Below are 25,995 nucleotides of genomic sequence, written 5' to 3'. Positions count from 1 at the left end.
TTTCACTTTTGTCTTGCTGAGGCTTTTGCACCTTTTTTTTTTTCCTCTTTTCTTGTAATAGGCTCTGGCCATCTCCCTCACATTGGGTTAAATTGCAGCATGGGACTTGATCTGAAGTATTTTTATGTCCTGTGGCAGAGCATATTTGCATGATACCCTTAACAACTTTGTTCTCCACACTTTTTTGTGGCTCTCAGGTTGCTTCAGGGGAGATTCCAGGGAGTGGGTGTTGTGAGGTGCAGTGTAAAAAACACACTGGGACCAGTCTGTGTCCACAGTGGTCAATTCATGTGTGTCCTCCCAGAAGTAACACACACTGGGGATTTTTCTGCTGTGGGCACTGATTACACTTGCAAATAATACTGACATGAGGGGAGCTCTGAGTGTTCTTGAGAACAGGGTTACAATTCAAAATATTGACAAAGTGGAGAAATCACCTGGAAAAATAAGTGGGGATTCAGAAAAGGACAAGCACAAAGTTGTAAACTTAGGTGAGAATAATGGGCTGCCCACACCCAACATGAGAGATGGCTGACTGAGCAGCAGTTCTGCAGAGAGGGGATAGAGCTGATGGTGGATTCCAGGCTGACTGTGAGTCACCAGGCTCATACAGTTATGAAAAGGGCAAACTGGGGTTTATAACCAAGAGGGTACAGCGATCCTTCCACTCAGCTCAGCTTGGTGAGGTCTCAGCTGGAGTCTTGAACCAGTTTTCTGCTCACAGCCTTTAAAAACAGCAAAACAATTCAAAAGTGGGTCAGAAAAAAAAAAAGGGGGGAGGAAAATAGCATGAATGGATGATTTAGCAGACATGACCTATACAGAGAAAATTAAGGTATCACGGTTGCTCAGTCCAGGGCAGAAAAAAGTGAGGGAATGTATGGACATGGTAGCACCTGTAAAACATGGGAAGGAATAAACTGTTTAGCATATATTTCAGGAACAGGCCTGTATAGTTGTGTCTCGTGGGAGCTTTGTGCAGAGCAGTCCCGGTGACAGGCTGTCACCAGAAATCCACAGAAGCCTCTTTTTAGCAAATGTCTTTATCTGGATCTGTGTTCCTGTGGCGACGTTCCTTCTTCTCTCCTGTTTTGTGGTGGCCAGCCTGAGAAACACATGGCGTGAAAGGAGCCTTTCCAGGAGAGCTGGTCCGGCCCTGTGAGCCGGGGAGAACAGAGCAGCTGCAGGGCTGACCTGCACCTCCCATCGATCCGTGGAATGGCTCAGCTCGCCCTGCGCTTTTGTGCTGAGGAGGCGGCGGACTCATGTCCAGGTGCAGCCTCACAAATGCTTGGTCAGAGGTGTGCTCTGACGTCAGGCAGTGAGATTTTTGGCTCCTGATGTAGGGAAGTTCAACATTCGGGTTTGGCTCGCATGAAAAGGCCGGTCACTGTCCTGTGTAAGGCAGGAGAGGTGACCTAGGTGAAAGCTGGAATGCTGCTTTAGACTTACTCCATGACTTGGTGGTCCTGCAGGAGCACCAGGTATCAGGTCTCAGGGTATGACAGATGCATCCTGACCGATGTCCCTTTAGCACCAGCAGCCAAAACATGGTCGTGTTGTTGCGAGGGGTTTGTTCCCATCTTTTAGGGAGATTTTTGTCTTGGGGTGGGCTCACTCTCCCCCATCATGTAGGAGCTACCGCAGCACAGCAATATTAGGAAGTGAGATTTTAGCTGTCTTCCACGTGATTAGTCCTGCTTGAGGGAGGGGGAAGGGCCTCACACTCCCTATTAATCATTTCTTCTTCCCTCCTCCCATCTGCTCAGCGATTCTCTTGTGCTTGCATACACCACTAATATTTGATCACTTTATTTCTCTGACTCTCTGACTCTCTCCCTCTCCTTGTTGGTTCTTTCTTGAATCTCTGCCCTCCTTGCTCCCACATTCTTGCAGAGATGCTACTCGATGACCTAATTTTCTGCCCTAGCTCCCCTGGAAAAAAAGAAAAACAGGAAAAAAAACGAAGTAAAAAAAGAAAAAAATACTCCAAAGTTCCTCATTCCCCTGTCCCTGGACATTACGCCTTTTCCTACTGGTCAGCACCTTCAGCCAAAGTTGTGGGCAGTGCCTGCTTCCCTCCTCCTCCTCTTTGTGCCCTCCCCAGAGGCTGCAAGCCTGACTCCTCCTCCACCTCCTTCTCTTCCAGCTGCTTTCACTAGCCTCCTAGCTCTTCTTGGCAGTGAGGAGCCTGGACATCTGTAGAAGCAGCTGGAAGCAAGATGGAGAGCCAATATCCTGCAGCTCATCAGATCTCTACAAACCTCAACTCAGGAACAAACTGCTTAATTTGCTGTGTTTTTGTACTGTTTAGTTCGCACTGCTCACTGCGCGTTTCTCACCATCCCAACAAAGCTATGGGTTTATTGACATATGTCAGGTCATGTTATTTTAGAAATCTTGTCACCAGTCTGTAAATATGAGTGCTCTTATGCTATAGTGGAAGAAGGTAAAGTTAAGCTTTGTTTCCACCTGGATCTTCAACATTACCTGCCTTTATCATCACATGGCTCCATGGGCAGAATTTAATCCTGCATTAGCTAAAATTTGACCTCTTGTCAAACGAGCCAAAGGTACCACAACTTCATATTCCTGAGAACGCAGCAAAAGTATTTTTGCTGGTTCCCTGTCACTTTTCCGCCTTATTTACATCAAAACCTTCTTGCCAAGTTGACTCTGGTGATGTTCTGAAAGGTGACAGTTATCTTTCCTGTAAACTCTGGAAAGGCAGCGTTAAACCGAGCGCAGCAGGGCTGACCCTCCTACAAAAAAGGAGTAATAGAGGTGCAGGATCCCTGCTACTGTTCCTGCAGAGTTGGGGAAGCTGGCGGGGGGCTGGGAGTTGCAGTGTTTTGCAGCAGGGCTTTTGGGGATGGGCCCCTGAAGGGAAGCTCTGCGAGCGGCGTTGCCGTGAAAAGCCTCGCAGCGTGTTACATGATGCAAGCTCCTTGGCAAATGCTGTAATTGTGTCACTGAAATGGCTGAGCCACAATGCTCAGGGAAAAGGTTTTTCCTGGTGAGCCTGTGGACGCACTATATCCTTCCCTGGTGCACAAGGGGAGTCTGGGAATACCGGGAATACCGCAAACTGCCGTGAGAGCTTGTGTTCAGGGAAGGTTCCTTGTGCTCTGTTTCGGGATTTGAAATTTGCCAATTGTGTGGCTGAGAGCACGTAACAAGAGATACAACTAGGGAGATGCTTTAAAAATATTTTTCAGAGGACTTGGGAGTGAGTGTGACAATTAGGGACACCATTTTCATAAAGCTTTCAGCCCAGCATCCTGTTTAACTCTCGCGACAAACTGCAGTTATGCACAAAAGCAGCTACTGGCATTTTTAATATCTTGTTCCCTCAGCAGCTAGCGGTAGCTGCTTGCTTTTAAACACCATTATTTGCACCCAGAGCAGCTGGAGCAGAGAGGTACAAAGTAAAGGGAATGGCTTTAGAAATCAGGCTTTAGGCCTGATTGAGGCTAAGGCTTCAAACCACCATCTCTGACAGGGCTGAGCAGTGCTTTGTAGCATGGCTGTACTTAAGTATGTGTGGGTACTCAGACCTACATGCGGTGTTGTCAGGTGTTTAAGTCCAATGTAAAACAAATAACCATTTGCAAGTAGCCCTAATATATATCTTGGTGGGTTTTTCGGTTTGTTTTTTTTTTTTAGTTCCCCCTGTCTCTAAACCTTTGTTGCGAAGCAGAGCTCTCATATTTTCCATTCCTAATTCAAGAGCTGGAGGGATCGCTAAAGCCAGGTATCAAGTTACAAGAGAAAGAGTGAAGACATTTGGTTGCAGCTTCATTGGCTCACACAGTGCATACACCCAAGCAACCATTTTCATCAGCCCCCATGTCTGTGTTAAAACTCTGCAAGGAAAATCGCCTTTTCTCCAAGTCTGTGCTTGGGAAGGGCAGTGTCTGCAAGGAAAGTTCCCACCAATAGAGGTGTTTGAGGGCTGGGAACAGGAGGAAGGAAAAACCCCGTAATGATCAAAAAAGCATCTCATCCATAGTACAGGAAATGTTGTTCCTCCTCATCTTAGCTACTAAAAAAAGGCAAACCAACAAGTTTCAACAATAACAATGTTCAAATGAAATCCTTTGAATGGGTAATGTGTGTAGCTTAAAATGAAAATGTGACTCAGCCAGGAATTGTTACTATTTCTGGTACTGTTTTAGTTTTTAAACCTAGTCTACTTCAGATATTTGGCATGTCCTCGGTTGCGATAGGAGGCTGATTAGAGGTGGTGACTAAATATCCTTTATGGGCTGACTAATTCAAACTTGGATCTTTTCTGCTGAATTTGAGATTTGAGGCTCTCTTCTTAAACTTAGACATGAACTGGAGTCAAGATTTCAATGTGTAAAAGAAAGTCAAACCACTGTATTCTCTCTCTTTTTTTTTTTTTAACTTTCTCATTATCACCTCCTTTCTAGCCTTTCTTTTCTTGGGGTTTTCCAGACCATGGTTTTTCCTCAGAACCTGTTCTCATCTGCGTTTGGATGCTTTCTTCAAACCTTCAGCTGCTTCTGTTTGATTCTTAAACTGGTGTGTGTGTGTGTTTGGCTGTTTCCTCAGTAGTTTGTCGCACCAGAGGAGCCTCCTCAAAGAACCTCCTCACCCTCTTTTCCTTTCCTGTGTATTTTCTTGGTCTTTCCCCTGTGTGCTGGTTTTTCTTTTGTCGATCCCCATGTGTTACTCCTTTTTGTTGCTCAGTTGCACTTGTCTGGCTGGAGGAGCTCTGCAGCCACCTCTTCTGTTTCCCCACCATGCCTTTCCTTTGGTAGAGCTGATGGGAAGTGCTGTATTTCCCCCTTCCCTCCTCCCACTGCCCCCTTCCTCCCCTGCTTCCTTTTCTTGTATAGCTCAGTGAAAAACACTTAATTAAAAGGACTTTGGGTAAAAGTGGAGCAGAACAAACTCAAGTTATTTCCCTGTGTATGTTTTCTGCCTGTTCCTGCAACTGGGCACTCAGCCTTCGAGGCTGGATATTCTTGGGAAGCAGTAGAAGAGATTAATTTTGGAAAGGGTAGTAGTGGACTGACTTTTGATTTCCTTATTTACGTGTGACTGTTACCCATATGCTGGAGACCACATGTGACTTACAGCACCCGCTCTCTGCGCTTCCTCAGTTTTTCTGCCGAACCTTCAGTTCACATTTTGGTGGCTGTCATTACGGTGAAAAGAAGTAGAAATTTTGTTCCCTTCACACTGAAAGTTTAGGTTAAAATTAAAACACACACAGAGCTGCAGAAGCTCTGGGACTCATCTCCTACAACCCCAAAGGCTGCCTTTGAGGGCAACCTTGGGGGCTTTTCAGGGAGCTGAAAAGGGGAATTTTGGTGTTGTACGCAAGCATTTTGCTTCCCGCTGCTTGTGTGGCAGTTGTGAAGGTGTCCCTAAACTGTAGTAGTTGTCAGTGTGTGATTGCTGTACTGGGATACTCTGTGAGCCCTAAATGTGAAGCATGAGAGGGGAACCATAAATGAATCTGCATATTTTCAGCTTATCTGTCCTTATTTTTCCCAGTGTGGCGGGCAGTGATTTCTTGTGTGTGCCACTTGTGCACTGCGTAGCACGAACAGAGAGTCCGTGCAATATGAAAGACACAAATAGAATTAAAACTGTCAAGTTCTTCCCCTCCTGCCACTTTTCCTGGCCAGTTTTTTCCTGTGTGGGCTGTATGTTGTTTGCGTGCTTCCAGTGCTGCTCAATGAAACACGCAGCGCTTCTGGATAACAGACAAAACAAAATTAGGTGCTTTGTTGTTACCCATATGCCTAGAACTAAGGATAAGAAAAGACTTGTCTCTTCTCTCCCTCGTCTCCACAGACCTTCAGTGCAAGGAGTAGGGGTTTGAAGAAGTTGGGTGAAAACCTGAAGGGAGTCCAAGGTCTTCTTACGTTTGTGTAATTCCTAGTGGGAGCAAAGTGATGTAACACCAAGCAGAGGCACTGTGCTAATGTGACTTTGGACCTGGGCAAAAGGAGGAAAAGCTGCAAGACAGCCTCTTGTCAGGAGCTTTTTCCTGCAGTCCTCGAGACAGTCTGGCTGTATTCCTGAAAGACAGGTCATATCCTGCCAGGCATGAGAGATGCTGAGTGAGGGTGTACAGCCTGTGCTCTGCAGATCTCTCCTTTGAGCCTGTACCCATGAATACAGGAAGGACTCACTAGGAAAGGTCCTTTATGCAGATGTCTTCATATAGGTGAGGAAAAAGAAAACCTAAGTTCCTTGCCTCTTCTCCCGTCTGGCCCTTAGAAATACCTCCCACGGTTGCCACCCCTTTCCTGGGAAGGCACAAAACCCTTCCCTCTGAGGGACTGTGGATTGGAGGCAGCAAGTGCTGGCAGTAAGGCAGTCCAAAGAGCCAAATCACCTCTGAGAACAAGAGAAGGATACAGGGATGATACCTGCACGCCCTGTTGTGTGCCCTGGTGCTCAGGAAGAGATGTTACTAGAGAGGTCTAACAGACGAAGCTCTGATGAGCAAATACAGATGTCAGACATATTTCCTACCTATCCAAGCTGGCCCTTACTGTAACAGAGGCACCAGGAGGAAATGTGCATTTGTACCTTCTGCAACTGAAAATGTAGCCCCAAATTCTGAATTGCTGGTTTATCTGCCCTGTCTAATGGATAGAGATAGAAGCACGCATCACCTTCTGTCCATGTGGGAGGCTCCTGTGGCAAGGTGGACAGGATGCTTAGGGTGGGGCAGCTTGAGAAGGCTCCCCAGAGCTCAACCCACCTGTGCTGTTAAGTCACTGCCTGTCCTGTACTTGTGCATGAATTTCAGGCTGGGTGCTGTAGCTCCACAGTCTGCCCCCAGATGTGTATTAATTATTTATTTTCCTCCACGTGCTGGCAGATGGTTGGAAGAAGAGTCTGCCAAGCATAGTGCATGCTTGAGGGCAGTGATTTTAAGGCACGTTGTTGAGATTATCTGATGTTTCGCGTTTTCTGTAATTTAGTTTGTGTGTGTGTGTGTGAAGGGAGTATTTAAAACTTGTAGACAATAGTTTGCTGGGTTGCAGGGAATGAAACCCCTAATGAATAGTCCATTGTTTACATCCATTTGAGGCTGTTTCTTTGCTGAATTAGTGCCATGAAACATAGCTGCAACTCTGTTGTTTTTAACTCCCCTCTCCTTACCCATCCCCCTTCCTATTCCTTATGGTTGCTAAATCCTGCTGTTATCTTCTCTACACAAGTTTCCAAGCTTCCTTCTCTCCTCTTGATTTCCCTCTGCTTAAACCTCCTATCCAAACTGGGTCATCTTTTGCTTCTAGTGTGGTATATTTTCCCCATCCTTGGCCTCTTGGACTCACATTTCAGTCATTATTTTTATCCAGATGATGTGGGAAAAGAAAAAAAATAGCACCAAAACTGTTTTCTGCTGCCACAGTCAGGTCTATACCCACCTCTTCCCTTTACCTTTCCCTCCCCACCTCCTTGCTTTGGAGCTCTTTCTGTGCCAGTTTGCAGCTGTGTATATCTGTATAATTATGTCATATTTGCCTGCAAGCCCCCTGCCCAATTTCTAACCCTTATCTTCCTCTCTGTTCAGTCGGCTTCCTCCCTTGCTCTCTCTGTACTGCTCTGTTCTCTGATCTCCTTGCCTTCTTCTGGTGACCCCTACAATTTCAGGTAGCTGCCTTTCCCCCGTCTTTAAAAAGATAAGTGTGTCTTGCTGGCAGAGTTTTAAGCTTTCTTTTTTCTGTATCCAGTTCGCAGCTGACCCTTTTTTTTTTTTTTTGCTAATTAATGCTGTGTAGCTGTTTACCTGCTTGACTTGCTGGAGTGATTGCTCAGACTGATGCATACCACACTCTGGAACTGTTTCTTCTCTCTCCAGCCCTGATTTATAGATAACTGGAAAAGGGAATTCTTGGCTGCCCTGTTTTGAAAACTATTACACCACAGAAAAACTCATTACATGAACACAGCACCTGATATAAAAAAGCTCTACTCAGTTTTCTGGTTTTCCCCATCAAAAAAAAAGACTTCCTCTTATTATTTAAACAATAATTTCCTTTAAATTATATTTAACGGATGGAGGCACAAAGGCTTCCCTGCTTTTCCAGGAGTTCGTGGAAATTGGAACTGGGGAGTTTTTCATAATCAATAGAGGGAACGGGATATTCTGGGGAGATTTGTTGGATTTTTTTTTTCTGGATAGGCAATGTGCCCATGGCACATAGTACAAACCAACCTCATCTCTGTTGGGTTTGTGTTCACAAACCGAAGTACTAGGACAGGTATCTGCGGAGAATTCTCTATGGCTGAAGAGATCAGAAGGCTGGGAGGGTTGGAAGGCCCCAAAGATTTCAAGAAAGTAGGTACAGACCATTTGAGAGTCTCCTTTAATTAAAGGAGTGCTATGCATTTGTGCAAATCAAGAGTAGTTGCTTCCCTTTTCTCACAACCTCTGTGGGATGCCCTCTGGGCTGCAACTTGAGGGCAGTGGTGTAAATTTTGAAATACTGTATGTGTAGGACAGTGCTGGTGTCCTTTTGGATCAGTGGAGCTGCTCTAAAATATGTCAAAATCATCAAGTGACAAGCAAACACACGATGCTTCAGCCCAGTGCCAAAGAAAATCCTGCAAGAGGGAGAATTATCTGTGAAAATTTACCCTGTTGCTACGGAGCTTGTTTGGTTGCGTAGATCATGTGAGAGTGGAATGATTGAAGAAATACTCCACTTGGTAAATGAACAGGGAATATGTTTGTGCCAGTTACAGGACAGCTTCTATGTGCATAAAACCTGAGACAGCTGGTAGTGGTGCTGAGCAGGTACTGTCTGTTACTGGTCAGGCAGAGACACAGGTTGTTTTTGAATGAATGTGCTTGTTCGAAGGCAAGGGAGGACTGAAATGCCTCTATGTCTTTAAAGCATTTCTCCTTCTTGATGCCATATTCTGTTAAGGAAACCAGATTTTGGGGACACAAGCAGCAAAATTTTCTGCTTCCCACAGTGGGGATGCTTTGTCCTTCTTACTTCCACTTCAGATTGATGTTAAGATCCTGAGGCTGTGACACTGCTTTTTGTTTGGCCTCTGAAAACACAGAGCCAGTGCAGAGAATTTAGGATCCGTTCCTGACTTTCTTACAGTGGTTTACTCCTCTTCTTCTGTCCCTCACTACATATTGCACACTCCTCCCAACCCAAACTTCTGTAGCCCAGAAATAGGTCACACACCACCACCTGGACAACAGGCCGTCGCTTGCGTCATGGCCTTGGTGTGACGTTGGTGAGCCACACATCGGGATGTGTGAGTGCCCGGAGAGCAGGACCAGCTTCTCCAGGGAGCGGGATGCGAGAACACCCCTTGTGATACCTGACCTTTGGAGGTGATGGGGGAGAGGACACTGTTTACAAAGGAAAAAAAAAAAAGGTATAAGCTAACTGCATCAGCACACGGGTGTTCTGCTGGTTGGTTTGGATGATTTATAATGGTTATACAGAGCTTTGTCACCTTTATGCTGACTCGTTCCAATGCTGCCCAGAGGTCAGCCGACTGGCCTGTAAAAAATGAATTGTCCATCTCTGTGGCTTTTCCTGGTGGCCACGGTACTGGGGCTGTTGTCAGTCCTACTGCTGAGCTCAACTGGGGGCTGGAGGGCCGCCCAGGATATTCATTCAGCCTCTCAGCGCTGGTGATTTAACTTCGGACATCCTTTTAAAGTGACCCTTTGCAGGGCATATACAAATCTCCTTTTTACTTAGTGGGTAGAAGAGCAGCAATGCCAGCAGTCAGACTTGTAACCTTTGCTCAAGAATACAATTTCTTGTCTATGTGGTTACTTTGGGAAGCTCCCAGGAAAGGAGCACGCTTCCAGTTTTTTTCAAATAGGGTTAGGATGGAGTAACAGGGCCAGTTGCTGCAAAAGATTAGCTGTAAAGGGGGTGGATATAATGGAATTAGCAGCAGAGGCAGAGGTATCTGTGAGCATGCAAATGTTTTCATAGGAGACATACCTTGTGCTGCTTCTTGAGAAGTGCTGAGAACAAATTGTCACAGAAATGCAAAATGCAGTCAGTCTGTTTTGGGTTGAGGCAAAGAAATGAGGGCCCTATAGCCTGGAGAAATGTGTATGAGTCTGCGTGGTGAAAATTCACCTTAATTAGACGGGTCAATAGATCCTGTTTCTCCTGCTCCTTCCGCAGTTTGCAGCATTCAGTCTAGGAAACGCCTCCTGAATTCGCCCACCACTGCCCTGACGGCAGTGCCTGGCACACTCACCTGGAGTCCTTTGTGCCATGTGGCTGGATGTCACTGAGACCTGGATCGTGACCTGTTTGTCTGGATGGACAACTTCAGCCTGGGAGGGAAGCCCAGCACATCCCATGCCCGCCACACACCGTGTTCCTTAATGCTCCTTCCCGGCAGCTGGCTGGGTTTTGGCATGGAGAGGATGGCGTCTCTCCCGATGCCAGGGGCTGTGTCCCCTCATCTCATTCTGGGGAGCTTGTGGTGCTGGCTGTGCTGAGCAGTGTTTCTCTGAAAGTTGCTTAATAGACATGCTTAGGCTCTGCTTTATCTTGACAATACACCCTTTTCTTGAGAGAAATGAGAAGTTTCAATTTCAGTCACTAGCCTGTTTTTCATTAACCTGTTTTAGTCAGCAAGTCCTGGCTTTACTGTGCCACTCTCTCAAACTGCCACCCGTGAGCCTAACGAGGTGGAGCAAAACTCCTGTCCTCTGCAGAAAATGCACAGAGAGAAGAGACAGTTTTACCCCAAACGTTAGAGGAGACTCGGTCAAATTAATGCTACAGTAAATGTAAAATGTTTTTAATTTACTGAGTACTTTCAGCCCCAAGTTGGGGACAAGGGGAGCAAAGGGGGGGAGGAGTTTGGTTTGAAGTTAGTAAACCTTTTAAAACTTTTGACTGAATCTTTTATTCAGTGTTTGTATAACTCAGTTATCTGCTAGTTAATACCAGTACTTTTGATACCTCTCCAGAGCCAATACATGGCAAACCTTCAGCCCTGTTGGGTATTTGTGCTACAGCATATTTAATAGCCATGACAACAATTCAACAATTGTATAGAAGCCTCCCCTCCCTGTCTGAGTGTTGCAGGCACCAGAGTGTCTCCATTGGAAAACCCCTAAACACACAGTTTCAGCCAAAACTGGTTTAATGATAGTCTACTGAGAGCTTGACAGGCTTTTTCTTTTTTTCAAAAAAAGGGGCACTTTTTCCCTTTCTCCTCCCCCCCCCCAATTTTTTTCTTAACTTCTTCGCCTCTTTTGTGAGAGCTGCCGCCGAAAAAACACAAGGCAAATTAAAAAAAATAAATTGCTTTAAATCGCTTAACAGGCTTGATGAGACAAAGCCTGGTGTGTTGGAGTGGCTGCAGGGAGCTCTGCGGCTGCTTTTGTATGATTTCAGAGGTGAATTTAGATGGCTGGAAGATAGATGGGTGCCAGATGCAGTTTGACACAGATTCCGGCAGCTGCTCCTGCGCGAGGTTTCATTAGCGGCGAGTCTGCCGGCAGCAGAGCTCCGGCGAGGCCCCCAGCGCTGAGCCGGCAGCGAGAACACTGAAACAATACAATATTCGCTAAGTGATTTTAATCTGGGAGATTAAATGACACCCAGTTGGTTTCCCGACTTAGAAAGCCAACGCAGTGCAAAGCTGTTCGTGGCACTCGCTCTTACCCAGGCCCTTGTCACGTATATTTACATTGAGGGTGCTTTCCCAACCCGCCCCCCACCCCCCCAATCCTGAAATGGGAAGAGAAGGGTTGGTTTTGTGTCGCAGTCATATTTTTCCATCCTAACTGTATAATGTGCTTTTAACTGCAACAGGAAATACTGGCCTCGCTTCAACAAATGCTTACATTGGACCGAAGTGCTCGCGTGCTCCTGCTAAGCACAGGCGAAACTGTTTGAAAGATTAGGGCCACGGTCTGTAAAGAGAACGGCCTCCTTTTTAGTAAATGAGCAAGTCCCAAAATCAGGAAGTCATTGGTATTTACAGGCTTGGGCAATTGGCTTTGGTTTTAAGTGAACCAGTGTACCTCGATGGATGACTTGATAGAAATGGTGGTGAAGCTGCTGTTCTCCATCCAGGCACATGAAGTTTTATTTGTGGAGGGACACTAAAGTCTGGGATTTGGTGAAGGGAGAGAAAATGTAATCAAACTTATTTGCAATACAACCTAAGCTGATTGTGGTTAAAGATTCTTCTAGGGTGACTTCATGGGACTATTTGGGAACCCTTGCTGTGGCACACTTACTGTGTGGTTATTTGGGCTTTGTATGAACTTTGTGTATCTCTGATTGCTTTAGCAAGTAAGTCCCTGACTTAAAAAAAAATCTTTTTCCTCTGGTGGTTGGGAGAAAGTATATAGAGAAGCAAGCAAACAAAATCTCTTTTCTTTCTTATGTGCCACCTGAATTTTGCCTTTACATATGCAACTGCTGATGTCAAACTACGCTGTTCATTTTGAGTCATTTACTGTCCTCACTGTAAGCAAACAAACTAGCTTTTTCTTTTTTTTCCTCCAATAAATAAGCTGTATGGGCTGCTGCCTTTCTATCTCAACCGTTGTTAGCTTGTGCCTGTTACATCTGTGTCTAGATGCCTTTGGTAAGTACCCCATGCATGGCTTCAATTAAGCTTTCTATATCGAGAAAGTATGCCTTAATTTATCAGGTTAAAGATATCTCTGTTACATCAATTTGCTCACAGTGTGTTGTGACCTAATCAACTGGGGATGTAAGCCATTTCATGAGGAGTAATTACTCAACAACAAAAAATGTCTCTCTTTCCTAATAGCCGTGAGTGAGTTGGCTAATTGGAATCCATTTCGGTAGTGGCAGGTCAGCAATCAGGAGGTGGCTTTCCTGGCTGGCTTCTAGGTGGGAGGGGGAAGCTGAGACACAGAGCTGTGGTTTCCCAAGGTCGCTGTGGGAGCTCCCCTGCCATTCGTATCCGTGTCCGTGTGCTGAGAGCGGGGTGCCCTCACGCTCCCCTTTACCACTGATGCTGTGACACTGCTTGGTTAAAACCCTTCCCTGGATATTTTTGAGGGAAAGAATTCATGAGTGGGTTGGAAATACCAGATCTGCTTTCAAAGACTTGCAAAAGAGTTCTGGTGGTGTTATCATTACTGGGGCTAGGGGGCTGCAGGGATGTTATCGTGTGACAGATCTTCTCTTTTGCCTGGCTAGGCCTTGGTCAGGAGATGATGTGAAGTTTTGGGATGATGGCTCGTTATCTCTCTACTTGGATTAACTTATGACAGTGACAGAGCAATTTTTGTTTTCAGTAATGCGTCACTTAGGAACATGGGCTGCCAGTCCTGCTAGAGGTGCCATGCTGAGGCATTTTAGATGACCCCACTGGTTGCTGTCCTGTTTTTCTACTTCACCGAGAGATAGATCATTGAGGTGGATTCTGATTTTTTTTTTCCTCCCCTCCTTGGCTTCAAACCTTGCTGAGAGGGAGGTGGAGAGGAAAATCCTCATGAATTAACATTATTTCCCTGGTGGGCTTTGCTGCCATTTTATCTAATTACGCCTGCTGTTTTCCAGATCACATTGTAAGCATTTGCATGAAGGGGCTTTCACTTACCTCCTCAAGTAAATTAAATAACAGCCCTTAGGCTGGGCTGACAGCATAATGCATTTTCATGTGGGAGATCAACAGCTCCCATACCTTGAGATGGGAAATGCTGAAATGACAGGGAAGCTCTGTGCTTTTGTCTGGAATTAGGGAAACTAGACTGAGTTAGGGCTACTTTGAAAACGCCTGCTGCTGGTTCTTGGGATGTGTAGGGATCAGTAGGAAGAGAGGGACGCATGGGAATCTGCAGAGGGCCACAGAGAACAGACTCGTGAGGATTCACAAGCTACGTGCAAGATGTGCAGGGAAGCCAGGGAAAGCAAGCCTGTTGTCAGCAGGTTTAAATGCACAGCCCTATTGGAAAGCGTGAAGGGATCTGCAAACCGTGAAAGATTGGAAGCCAGAGACATAAAGCAAATGAGAGGTGCAGGCCCTGCCCTGAGGATGTTTACAGCATGACTTCGTGGATGAGGAAGGCTGGACTTGTGTTGAGCACTCTGGAAATCAAAACACACGGCCTTGACTTTCATTTCCACAATAAGCCGTCCCGTAGTTTCCCTGTGCTTCATTTCTTCAATTTGCAAAATGAGGCAGTAGCCCGTCTGCTGAAATGACAGTCCGCTGCTTTCTTTGCCTGACCCGTTACTCCCAACGAGTATCCAGCCCCAGGAACTGTCCTCCTGCAGTGTTTCAGAGCTCTTTAGAGCCCTTTGTGATACCAGCCTCATGGGATGACCCGGTTCCTTCCCAGTCATGTGTGTTATACATCAGAAATGTACATCAGCCCTTCCCTGGCTGTGGTCACTCCTCCATTCCTTTGATGTAGTTGAGAGCTGAGGAGGAGGAGAATGGATCAGAAGCAAATGACCATGAGCTCCTGATCAGCCCAGGCTTGTCCTGGCAGGAAAGAGGATGTTAACGGGAAAGCAGAGAGAGGAACTCCACCTCCCCCAACCATTAGGCTTGGACAAGCCTGGGGTGGCCCAAAGTTCTGGTGTCCCCTTGGGTTCTTTCTTTACAGGACATTTAAGTGTGCCTGAACTGGGGACATGCTGGCTGATGAGCTGCATGGCCAAACTGAGTGAGCACTTAGTGAGTGAGGAGGAGAAGTAGATGGACCTCTACAGCAAATAAGGAATTTAATTTCTTCTCTGGCTTGCTCATGTTGGTCATGAATGAGGGTCAGCAACAGGAGAGGCTGCTTAGCTTGGGGGGGTGTGTCTCATGCAGGGCTCCCCACCACACACGTTTCATGTAAAGGAAGAAAGATCATATGTGGTGTCTTAGTTCACTGTAACTCTGTCGTGATGGCGACCCTCTCAGTATCACACCTGTAACGTTGAAGTACCTTCTAGCTTTTGGTGCTAATTCTTTTTTTCCCTGTGTCACTGGTTAGGGATTAAGGAAATCATGCAGATCACTAAGATCTGCTTGAAGGAGTCTGCAGTGACTCACTTTTGTCTGTGGATCTTTGCTGAAGAAATGCAGTTGACTTGTTTTTCTTTCGAAAATCGAGTTTTCTGTTCCATCAAAACATAGTTCCAGGTTGAAGGTGGAGGAGAGCTAGAAATGTTAGTGCGATGGGAGTGTAAACACATTTTAACTTAAACGTTAAAGCATCTTGGCTCTTCCAAGTAACTAGAGAACTACTTTGCGATGCATTTCTGTGTCTGAGATGAATTTTGAATGCCAGCGAGATAATGAGATTTATCAAATAAAAAGCCTGTCTTTCACTTTGTTCCAGCTTGGCCTTATGCCTCAAATACATGGAGTTTAGCTCAGAAGCAGCTTGTAATTTGTATCACAAAACCACCGTGTGTAATTCATGATGGATGGTGGCCACTGGGTAGAGGAAAGTTCGCAGTTGGGACGTGCTGACATTTGTGCCTGGTCAAAGCGAATGCAAAGGACAGGGGACAAGTGAATGGTCACTACAAGGTTACCGTGGGAGAGGCTGAGAAGGTGTTTGCCTTTATAAATCAGGGATTCAGATTTGATGTCAGTCATTTTTTAGCATGAACGTGCATGATGCAATACACAGTGCTGCTTTTAACACGTATGGGGAGATGATTCAGGACTGATACAGCTGCTTCAGTGATCTGGTAGTATACATCCCATTATCATTATTCACTCACATTATTCAGTGTTAGAAAGCTTTCTAACAATTCACGATATTTCTCAAGCTCTCATCCCCTCCTCTCTCTTTCTAAAAAAATTAATTTAATTTTATTATTATTATTCAGATTCCTGCTGTACACATCCCCCAAGCAGGTGGGAGGGGGAGTTGGTGGGTGATGACTTGGCTTTGTTGGAACTTCACTTAATGCAGGGTGGGGGCAGAGAAAATGAAGCTAAATTACGCAGATCCTGAAGGCACAGCAAGTGTGCTACATCACTTGTGAGCATGACTAGAACTGAAAATGAATCACAGCCTTGTTAGACACTGTATGTGTCAGTGCATGTGGGCAGAAATATCATTCAGCGAGAGAGAGAAAAAGACAGAGAGACTACATCTTTTAAAGTGTGCTGGTCCCACTGAAATCGTTGTAGTATTTAACCTAATGGGTGAGAGCTGGGAAACAGTGGGACAGCTGCTCTAGGATACTTTACCTCATCAATTTTTATTCCTTTCTGAAAGTTCAAAAGGAGTCCAGACCTCTCAGCGGTGGCATCTCTTTTCGAAACCAGAAAAGGCTGTAACTGTGAGTTCAGGTTTGCACCCACTGCTAAGGACTTTATAATACAACCACCAACTATTCTGGGCTCGATTTGAGTGTGGAGTAGCTTCAGCTTGTGTGTTTACTGTGCATTAGGAAGCAAATTTGATTTGCTCTTCCTGTAAACTTTTGATGGTGCACGTGCACACGAACACACAGCTACACACGTGTGCACACTGAGCCAGTTCACATATTCCAGCTACAAAAATCCATTCTGGAACTGCAACCTTGGTTCTTGCAGCTGTATAATTCAAACAAGACTAATTTCTAAAATGGAAATTGGTTTTACAGGTAGGTTGCAATGTGACAGAGCCCCATCAGGTGATTTGATGGAGAGATGCAGGAATCAGCTGGCCACTAAAATCTGCTATATCCATGCTTGTGTTCCAGAAAATGCCACAAATGATAGCAACGTTCCTCAAGAAGCTCTCCTACCTCCCGCAGGGACCTATCCATGGCAGCTAACTGGCAGCAGCCATCTTAAAATTCCCTCCTTGGCACAGCAAAACCACACTATTTCAAAGCCAGATGGAATTAACCATTGTATTCTTTCAGGAAATTTGATTGAGCATTTTTGGGTGTTGTGCTTGGTGTCTGTGCTCAGTCATTGGCCCATGATGTGTTGTGTAATTTAAAAGCTGATGATTCTAGACACTAACCTGAGTTTTTAAAAAGTGGCTGGAGATGTGTGATTTCTCCTTCATCCCCCTCCCACAGACCAGGTGCTTTGTATTTTCTGAACATGAAGTGGTTTCTGAACGTTGTGAAGGATGTAAACTGTTTGCAGCTGAGAACACAACAGTGCACCTCCCCCTGCAAAAAAAAAAAAGGGAAAAAAATATAACCCCCTCACCATCCTGGTCATCATGTGGCATTCCTAGATTGTCCTTACTTATTAAATGAAATAGGAAAAATGGGAATGGCTTGTGATTTTCCTACTCTTAATGTAACTTTTTCTGGGGAGAAAGGCAGGGAAGGGATCCATACTCGCGACAAGTTAAAAATAAGTTTTAATTACTTAGAGTAAGAACATGTTCTGAAAAGTAAAGATTTTGGACTTAATGTGCATGGAACAAAAGGCCGTTGTGAGCTATGTACGAGAGTTGCTGCGAGTTTGTATTCTGCCCTTTTTTTCTGTGGGAGTTATTTCCTGTTGTTGACTAGAGTTCTTTATTTAGAACCACCTAGCTACTGAATGACGGCTCGCTTGCAAGAAGAAAAAGTGTGATTAAAATTTTGCTAGGGCTTATTCCAAGATCTCCCCACTTCCATTTATTTAGGGGGAATCTTTGCTAAATGAAAGGAAGAAGAGTTCAAAACAACAAATGCATTTCCTTCTCGTTATTTTGCCCACATCAGCTGTGGCAGCGCGGAGGAAAAAAGTTGTTGGGAGTCTGAGGTCTTTCACTGAACGTCTCATGAAAGGCAGTGTTTCTCCAACAGAGGTGGTTTGGGTTAGGTTGTTCTGGTTTTAAAACCAAAAGAAAACCCATGAAATGCCAGGCCTCCCTTTTTGCTGGTAGGAGCAATGCACCGATGTTCTTTCTGTGAACCCCACAACTAGAGTAAGGAGTGAGCACTTGCACTTTCCCAGCTGCTCAGATGAGAAATCGTTTCCTTTGAAGAGTGCTGCCAGCAAACAGAGGTTTCTATGTGCTAACCTGCTTGGGAATAGTATTTGGATGTGTGTGTAGAGTCAAATTATCAGCACTTTGACGCCTGCTTAACTCCTTTTGTTCTTATGGCATCCAGTAAGAGTAAAGGAAAATTGGCAGAAGAGCAGATTCAGGGGAAAAAGAAAAAAGAAAAAAAAAAGAAAAAGATTTAACCTGAAAGATAACGCTATTGTTGTAGTAGGTAAGCAAGCAAAGCAAGTGGGGTTTATTATGACTTTTTTGCTTAGCAGGAATCACACTAGGAATGTCCCTTGGGTGTGGATGATTAGGAAATGCACTGGGGCGTGAGGGATAGCAGATGGACAATCATCCCTCCTTGGCTTGGCTGGCCCCTCTTGCAGAGGGTGCCTGTTTCTGCCCAGTTATTACAAATAGGGGCTGGTGCCTTTCTGTGCAGTACCTGGCTTGGTGGGCAGGTCCTTCACTCCACAGACAGGAGTTATGGCTCAGGACAGTCATTGGCATCTTTCCTTCCACAAGTGAATCTGGTAGAAACTGGCTTGTGAAGCTGAACCTCTGTAGGAAAGTGGATCTGTGTGGAAGAGAGGCGTTTAGGAGCCTTCTGCCCATCCCCTTTTTTTTTTTTTGTGGTTGGAAGAAGCAGCAGGGGAAGGCTCAGTGATACACCTCATGTTATTTTCTTCTCCTGCTGCTGTCCGGAGAATGTCCTGGACTCAGGAACAGCACCATCAATGGGGATGCAGCTCTTCCTCCTTGTTTCTTGGGTCTACTCCTTTTCCTTGACTCATTCCCCTCTGTAATCCCATCAGGTCTGTTTTGCTCCCTCACCAAGCCTAAAATTTAAAAGAAACAAAAAAAAAAAAAAAGGGAGAATTATTGCTTTTTTTGAGAGAGCTGCTTACAGCTGTCACAGAGGGAGCAGTATGCCACATGAAGCATCTTCTTCCCTAGCTCCATGCCATCCTTGCCCACGACATATCTCTTTCTTTTTTCCCTTTCTTTTTTCTTTTCCACCCCGGCAAATGCCCACACATGCTGTGTCAGATGGGTGTGACCAGACAGAAGAGCTGCCTCTCCCCTCTTCGAGACCCCCTGCCACATTTCAAGGACATTAGCACCCCAGAGACACTGTGGGAGGAAGAAAGAGAGCGTTAAGAGGTGCGAAAGGAAGGGCAAGATGGGCTGTGATGATAAATGGTGAATTTTCAGATTTTTTTCTGTGCCCTGTTGGTAGAACCTAAATGATGGGTGGGTTTGCAGTGATTTAGTGTTTCATCTTTGCTTCAGAATACTAATTAGATGTAAACCTTTTTTAGCCTTTGGCTAATGGTCACTAAAAATGAACAGCTTCCTTTAAAGTGAAAGAACATAAAAAAAAGGTTACAGGAGAACCTAAATTAATTTGTGCAGTTCCTTTTTTCTTCAGAAAGATAAAATGTATTTCTGACCGTTACAGGGGTGTTTTTAGGTAGAGTTAAGAAATACAGACATGACCCACAGTCTGTTTACCTGCACATACAGTATGAGCTTCTGCTGACTCTTAGCTGTGCAAGCACTAGGGAATGTAGAGAGACAAAATGAATCATTACCACAGGCGTAGTCACTAAAAGCATCTGATGTACCCATTCAGTCTTTTTTTTTTTTAATCTCCTCTTTGCACACAATCTACGAAATAACACATTTTGTGAAGGGTTAAAACGACTTGTGCATTCACTGCACTGACTCAATGAGTTCAGTTCTATATGATCTTCCATTATTTGTAGAGGAACAGAATGGCAGTGGGAGTTTATGCTGCTACATTCGATGTTCTTGTGCTAGGTTTTTTGCCAGCTCCTTTTTTTTTTTTTTCTTCCTCTTCTAAATTTGGCCCTGCAGATTCAACTTCTGTTTTATTGGGGTTTGTTGGTTTTGGCTTTTTGTTTTTTTTCTTTAAAGAAGTGGTGTAGGTCACTCACTGTTTACTTAAAATTAGACCCTCAGAAACCTCTGTCTGAAAGGAGCACAGATAAACATTGTCTGTAAAGAATTTTGCACCTGGGACAGTCAGAGGAAGGATTTATCCTTGCAAATTTGAATTACTTTGAAAATGCCTCTATCTTATTTCTTAAGCATTCCTTGAATCTAGAGGCTCTAAGAAGCTGCAGAAACTAGTTTCAAACAAGAGCACCAAGCCCCCCAAACTGTGTAGGAGCATTAATATGCTCTACAGGCTGTATTCCAGCCAGCAGAAGCAGCTCTAGAGGTGGGTGCATTCATTTGGATGTTGATGTATTAACTCATGTTTTCATGTAAATAAGGATTGAAATAGGTGGCTGTTGGCTTCTTTTTTTTTCTTTTTTTTCTGGTAATGCATCTGAGCACAAACACATTAAACTCCAGTTGACATGGTTTTAAGTCCTGCATGACATATTGCAGTGCTCTGTAACACCCTGAGCCACTGTATACTCCACATCAACACGGTAGCCACGACACCATTTCGGTTATGCCCTGCCAGCCCCCAACTCACTGCTGCTGTGGTACAATGCTTTAATGCAACGAATCTGAGCAGGAACATCCACTTCTGGAAGCCTCCAGTCACTGCAGTGGTGGCCTCATTTGGTCTGTCAAGCCTTTGGCAGGGTTGAGCAGTGCCAAACATATTCCAACTTGCCCATGCAACCAGGCCTCTTTCAGGTTTCAGGAGCGCTTAAGGAGAGTGCAGGGGGCATCTGCGCTCCAGAAATTTATGTCTCCACGTAGAGCTTTGTAGGAGCAGCTTTGCTTCGGAAAAGGGTTGTAGCACGTGCAGCGCACACGGTAATCCAGACCAGTAGAGCTGCTCTCTCCTGGTGACCCAGGAGCAGGTGGTCCATCAGCACAAGGGACATGGTGGCGACCCCTGTATTAAAGCACATGTGGCTTGCATGTTTGACAGCCCCGTGTTGTCAAGGTTTTCAGGCTCATGTTGGGTTTGTGCTCAACACTGGTGGGTGGCCCGAAGTCTTCTGGCTTGATTGCAAAGACATCTGTTTACACCAGTGGTTAATTAGGCCTGAAGACTGGCCATCTCTGTATTTTTCCCCACCGTTTCTGTGTTTTTTCTTGATTAGAAGTATTCCCTCCTCAGGGAGGAATAGAGGCTTTGGTTTTATCTGCAGATTTTTTTTTCCCTCTTAATCCACTGGCCCCAGTATGAGATGAATATCAGGACATCAGCGTAGCCTCTCTCCAAAAAAGTAACCAAGTGTTCCAGAAAAGAATGACTTGTGCTTTTGATAGAGACTGCAGAGTGAGCACTGGAAGGGAAAGAAAAGCAGCCTAAAATGGTTTAAAACATGGCTCAGTGCAGAGTACAATTCACTGTGTCACAAGAAGCAAGAATGGAAAGGGGAGACTGTTTTAGGAGCCTGTGTGCCGTACAAACAGCACCAGTGTAAACAGTCTGGCCTGGGCCAGAAATGAAGTACATCATGCAGGTGATGCAGCCTGAATGGGATCTGGGAAAGAACATGGATTTTTATAAAAAGGCAAAAAGATGTGAGAAGACATACAGCAATGGTAGGGAGCCCAAGCCCCTGTCAGAGGACAGTCTTTCAGCTGGAGCAATGATGATGCACACCACAGTCTCCAGAGAACTGGGAGTGCACAGGGAATTACAGAGGGAGGGAGTCATCTCCGTGCATGAGGAATGCAGCAAAACCTCCTCTGACTAAGCCAGCTAATGCACACTGCATTTTTTTTTCTTTCCTGATAATCCTGTTCCATAATATTTCCTTAATAATTTAGTATGTGAAGAGTAGCCCTTTTGAAAAGCATCTAAATCACCAAATCTTACTTTCAGAAGAAACCTTACTACCCTTGTCCTTCACAGGCACTGGGGATTTTTATTAGGCATGGCTATTTGAGAGCTATCTGGGAGTTAAGGGTTGTTTGTTTTTTTCTTAATTACTTAATGAATTTACCGTGTGGCACAACCCTTGGTACTGCCAAGCAATAGCTTTCTATTACTAGACTGTACAGGCCCAATCCTGTGTTACCAAAGCCAAAAGCAGTATTTGAGAACTGACGTTGTCATTGAAATCTGTAGGAAGCTTAGAATAACTATAAAAAAGGGGGTAGTTTCACTCAGAATACTGGTTCATGAGCTCCCTGGTTTTTTGCATCTCTGTTCATTTTACCCAAAGAAGATCAACTGCCCAACTGGACATATAATATATGATACTGCATTAGAACTAAGGCTGCATTTGGTCATACTCATTAATTAAACTGATTCCTCCTGTAGGGTTTTTTTTCCTAGAGAACTAACAGAGAATGATAATTAAGCATATTATGCATTCTAGGGAACGGTGTTTCTCCTACTGCCACAAAAACATTAAAGGAGAAAAACATGAACTAAAGCAGAAAATGAAGGAGGGGGAAAAGAGAGCTAAAATTGGAGTGAGAAGGGGTGGAGCATTCCTTCCTTCTGTTTTAACCAGCTCCTCTGTGCCTTGGGACGTGTGGGGCAGCCTTGTTACAGTGGAAGAGTTGCACCAGCAAAAAAAAAGGAAAAAAAGCCATTGAAATCCCAAGGAAAGCAGCCCAGCTCACAAGCACAGGTCCCTCCCTGCTCGTGTACAGGTGCAGGCCGCAGTAATGCCGCACCCTGGTTTTTTTACTGAGGAGCTTGTTTTTATTTGTGGCTCGGCCTTGCATGAGAAGGGCCCTGCTCTGGAGGGTCAGTATTGACCCCTGAGCTGGCCTGAACGGAGATGGCACGAGGTCCTAGTGGTATTTAATCATGCAGTGTGATTCCTTCTTGCCCAGGAGCCCCGCGTTGCTCAGTGGGGAGAGCGCTGCTCGAGCGCTGCAAACCAGCAGCTTTGGCTGTAGGCAGGCCCTTTGTTTAGCTTTTCCCAAGTTACCAGTGCTGCGGGGTCTTTATTTGCAAAAAGTTGCCTGCTCTCGGGGCAGCATTAGGTATTTACCTGCCAGCTCCTGCATGCACTAAGGCAAAAACATCCAGGGAGAAAATAAAGTTCTGTTGTACAATTACCTAATGAAATCTCATAGTACTCGTGTGTGCTGCAATTAGAAAGAAAAAGGCCAAGGATGAAATTAGAAACATAGGAAGCAGTTCACTCCCTCTTGTTTTTTGAAGAACGTGAGGGATGCCAACATTCCAGCACACCAAACTTTGCTGCTCTTTCCTAATTAGCACACGTGTTGATGGGCAGATTACCTGGCAGTCTGTAGTATTTCTAATGAATTGCCTATGAAGCCCATGTCTCTTCCCCCCTCCCAGTCTTTCCAATCTTTGATTTCTGTTCATTTATTTATTTATCTTCAGGGCAGGAGGGGTTTTGAGTGATCTCCATGAGACTTGACCTCTTCAATCAGACAGGCTTTGACCATCCTTTCTCAAAGACAAGGCTGCACTTAGACTATGCCTGTAGCCCACATCAGGTCAGTACTGCTGCAGAAGAACACAGCTTGGTTCCTTCTCTTTTAGCGTGTCGTCTTCATCTGTGAGCAGGGCCTGTGTCAAGCCTATGACTGCACAATTACATCTGTGCTGCTGCTCCCCAGGAAGCCGTTGTGTGCATCCTTCAGAAACGGGATGTGTTTTGGGTGGCTCCTCCTTGCAGACATGCAGACTTCCCCCCCAACTCCTGCAGGCTTTGGAAACCTCTCCACACTTCCTAGCACAGTGTTCTGTAGCTCAGTTGCAGGCTGTTTCTCTGTGCTTACTAACAGGGTCAGACAAACTGCGTTTGAGTCTTGCAGGCACCTCCTGGTCAGGCTGCTCCAAAGCTGCAGAGTGGAGTTTCTTGGCCAGAAAGGTCTGGTTAGATCAGCTGCGAGGCCATGTGAGGAGCAGTCAGCAGGAGGAATATTCACCTTGCGTAGCCCAACCTCGTCCCGCCAGGATGGAGCCTCTGCTGTGTGCGGAGCGTAGGAAGGAGCTCTATTCCTATCGACCCGTATCGTGACCTATGCTCAGCTGAGAGTGCATCTGAGTGTGGATGCAGGTTGTACTAGTTGTGTCCAGAGGAACAATCTGAGTTACAGCGTGACTATGAACTCCTGCCAAGAAAGGCCTGGGAGAGTTACAGTAGGAAACAGAAGGGGCAGTGAGTTTTGTCTTGTGCTGGTGTAAAAATTGGAGCGACCTAACAAAGCCAGAAGCGTTTAAAACTCGGATGACACAAGCTCAGGATTTTTACTGCCGAGTATAACACAGCAAGATCAGGGCTGTGCATATCGGGCTGCTTATTTAGCAAATGTTTGTGGTCCTGCCTCTGGTGCCGGTGATAGCGCGCACACACCCAGGCACGGGGACTGTAAACCTGCTGCGGACTTTGAGCTCCGGAAGGCAGGCACTGCTCGGCTGGGTGCATCCACAGCGTGATTACGCAAGGCCAGATCCTGCTGTGTTACAAATCCGGCGTAAAGGAGGGCAGAATGTGGCTCTGAAATACAGTGAATCTGACTTGCAAGTTTTACAGATATTCTGGGTGGATTTTGAGTAGGCAGAGGCCCGCTGAACAGAGGTACCACTCAGGCCCCTGAAGAAGATGAACCTTCTTTTATTTAGTGATTTTATTATGACTCGTTGCAATTTCGGGAAGAGACTTGTTTCCCCCAAGCAAAAGGAGCAAATTTCAGTGCCTTACTGTTGGAAAGTATCCAGCCAGGGGGAATTCTGGTTTTAATGTTTGCCGGCTCCGGGGCGATTCGCAAATCACTTGTCAAAATTTAGTAAACGGTTTGTGAATTGCTTTGCAGATTGGTTCAGGGCTACCTCTGTGCTGCAGACACAGGATGAAAGAGCCTGGATCTCCTCAAAGGAATGGCTGATAGCACCAGTGGAAGGGGAAAGGTGTGCTGAGGCCTCCAAACTGGGAGAGTAAAATGTCAGTTTTTACTGATGCCCTTTCCTCCCATTTTAGTGATTTCAGCAGAGTATTATTTGAAGTGCCTGGTGTTTAAATATCAGTTAGATGGGGATCTTTCCGATTACAGTTTTAAGAATCCATAAAATCATCATTTAATCTCCTTTTATTTTGGCAGATTCACTGTTTGAATTGTTTGGAATTATTTTTCCTTTGTGGATTTTCATCAGATACAATTTTCAGGTTAAGGAAGCCTTCCTTCTAAAAGTATCCTTCTTTTCCTTTTTGGTTTTCTAACTGAAAACTGAACTTAATTTCTAACAAGACCATCATCTTGATTGATCACAAATCATTACAGATGGTTTTCAGCATAATGCCTAAACGAGTCATGATATTAATGACTAATAATCGCCTTTATATTAGGTCTTAAAGCTTTATTGTCCCGAAGTACAACCGGTTCAGTGGAACATGAAAGGCCGGAATGATGCGAGATGCCGCTGGGGCTGCAGCCAAAACTGTGTGGTGTTTGAATCGCCTTTAACAGAGCCGGCTGGGATTACAGCCCCTTTCGAAACACAATAATTGAGGTGACTTAAAATAATCGTCTTCTTTACAGGTAGCGCCTGGTGCCGAGCGCTCCCCCCCTGCCCCCAAGTCTTCACGCGCTCGAACATCTCCGTTTGGCCTCATTTTTGTGCTTCGGTGGTATCTGCACAGCCCAAATTAGCAGCGAGGATTCCACGGACGGGGGCCGCTGCCTCCCTGGGCTCCCAGGTGAGCTGCCGGGGCGGGGGCGGCCGCGAGAGCTCCGGGTTTTATCCCCACTCCCCCAAAGCCCCAGCTCCGCTTGGCCCAGCCGGGGACTGACCGGGGGCGGTGATGGTGATGGTGGGGGGAATTTTGGGTTGTACCGGGACGACCTGGGAGCCAGCCCCGCTGGCCGAGCCCCGTCCCCTGGCCGGGTCCCCACCACCGGATAGCGGGGATACTTGTCATATTTGCGGTCGGGGCGCGCTGGCACCATCCTTTGTGCCGGCCCGGCGCTCCCCGGGGAAGCCCCGGCGGCTGCGGGGGCCGTGCCGCCCGCCCGGGGCCGGGGCACGCGTGGGCAGCGCGGGGAGCCGCGGGAGAGGGAGCGGGGGAGGAGGAGGAGGAACGGGGGGGGGGGGGGGGGGGGGGGGGGGGGGGGGGGGGGGGGGGGGG

The 25,995-nt window shown here is 45.8% G+C and overlaps 1 protein-coding gene across 2 annotated transcripts in view; it reads left to right on the top strand.

The window, feature by feature from the left end:
* Positions 1-25,995, top strand: part of SERTAD2 (SERTA domain containing 2) — a 75,711-nt gene that overhangs the window by 31,859 nt on the left and 17,857 nt on the right. The window contains exons 1-2 of one of the 2 annotated variants that reach the window (XM_027694983.1): positions 23,253-23,362; positions 25,409-25,566. The gene's annotated coding sequence lies outside the window, so the exon portion shown is untranslated. Of the gene's footprint in view, positions 1-23,252; positions 23,363-25,408; positions 25,567-25,995 lie in introns of those variants that run through there. The other variant, XM_027694984.1, reaches the window with a different exon arrangement.

Source organism: Neopelma chrysocephalum, unplaced genomic scaffold (genome assembly GCF_003984885.1).
Source record: "Neopelma chrysocephalum unplaced genomic scaffold, ASM398488v2 Primary Assembly neopelma1_99, whole genome shotgun sequence".
NCBI lineage: Eukaryota > Metazoa > Chordata > Aves > Passeriformes > Pipridae > Neopelma > Neopelma chrysocephalum.
The sequence above is the reverse complement of the archived record's forward strand: the minus strand, read 5'-3'. Positions and strand labels throughout refer to the sequence as shown.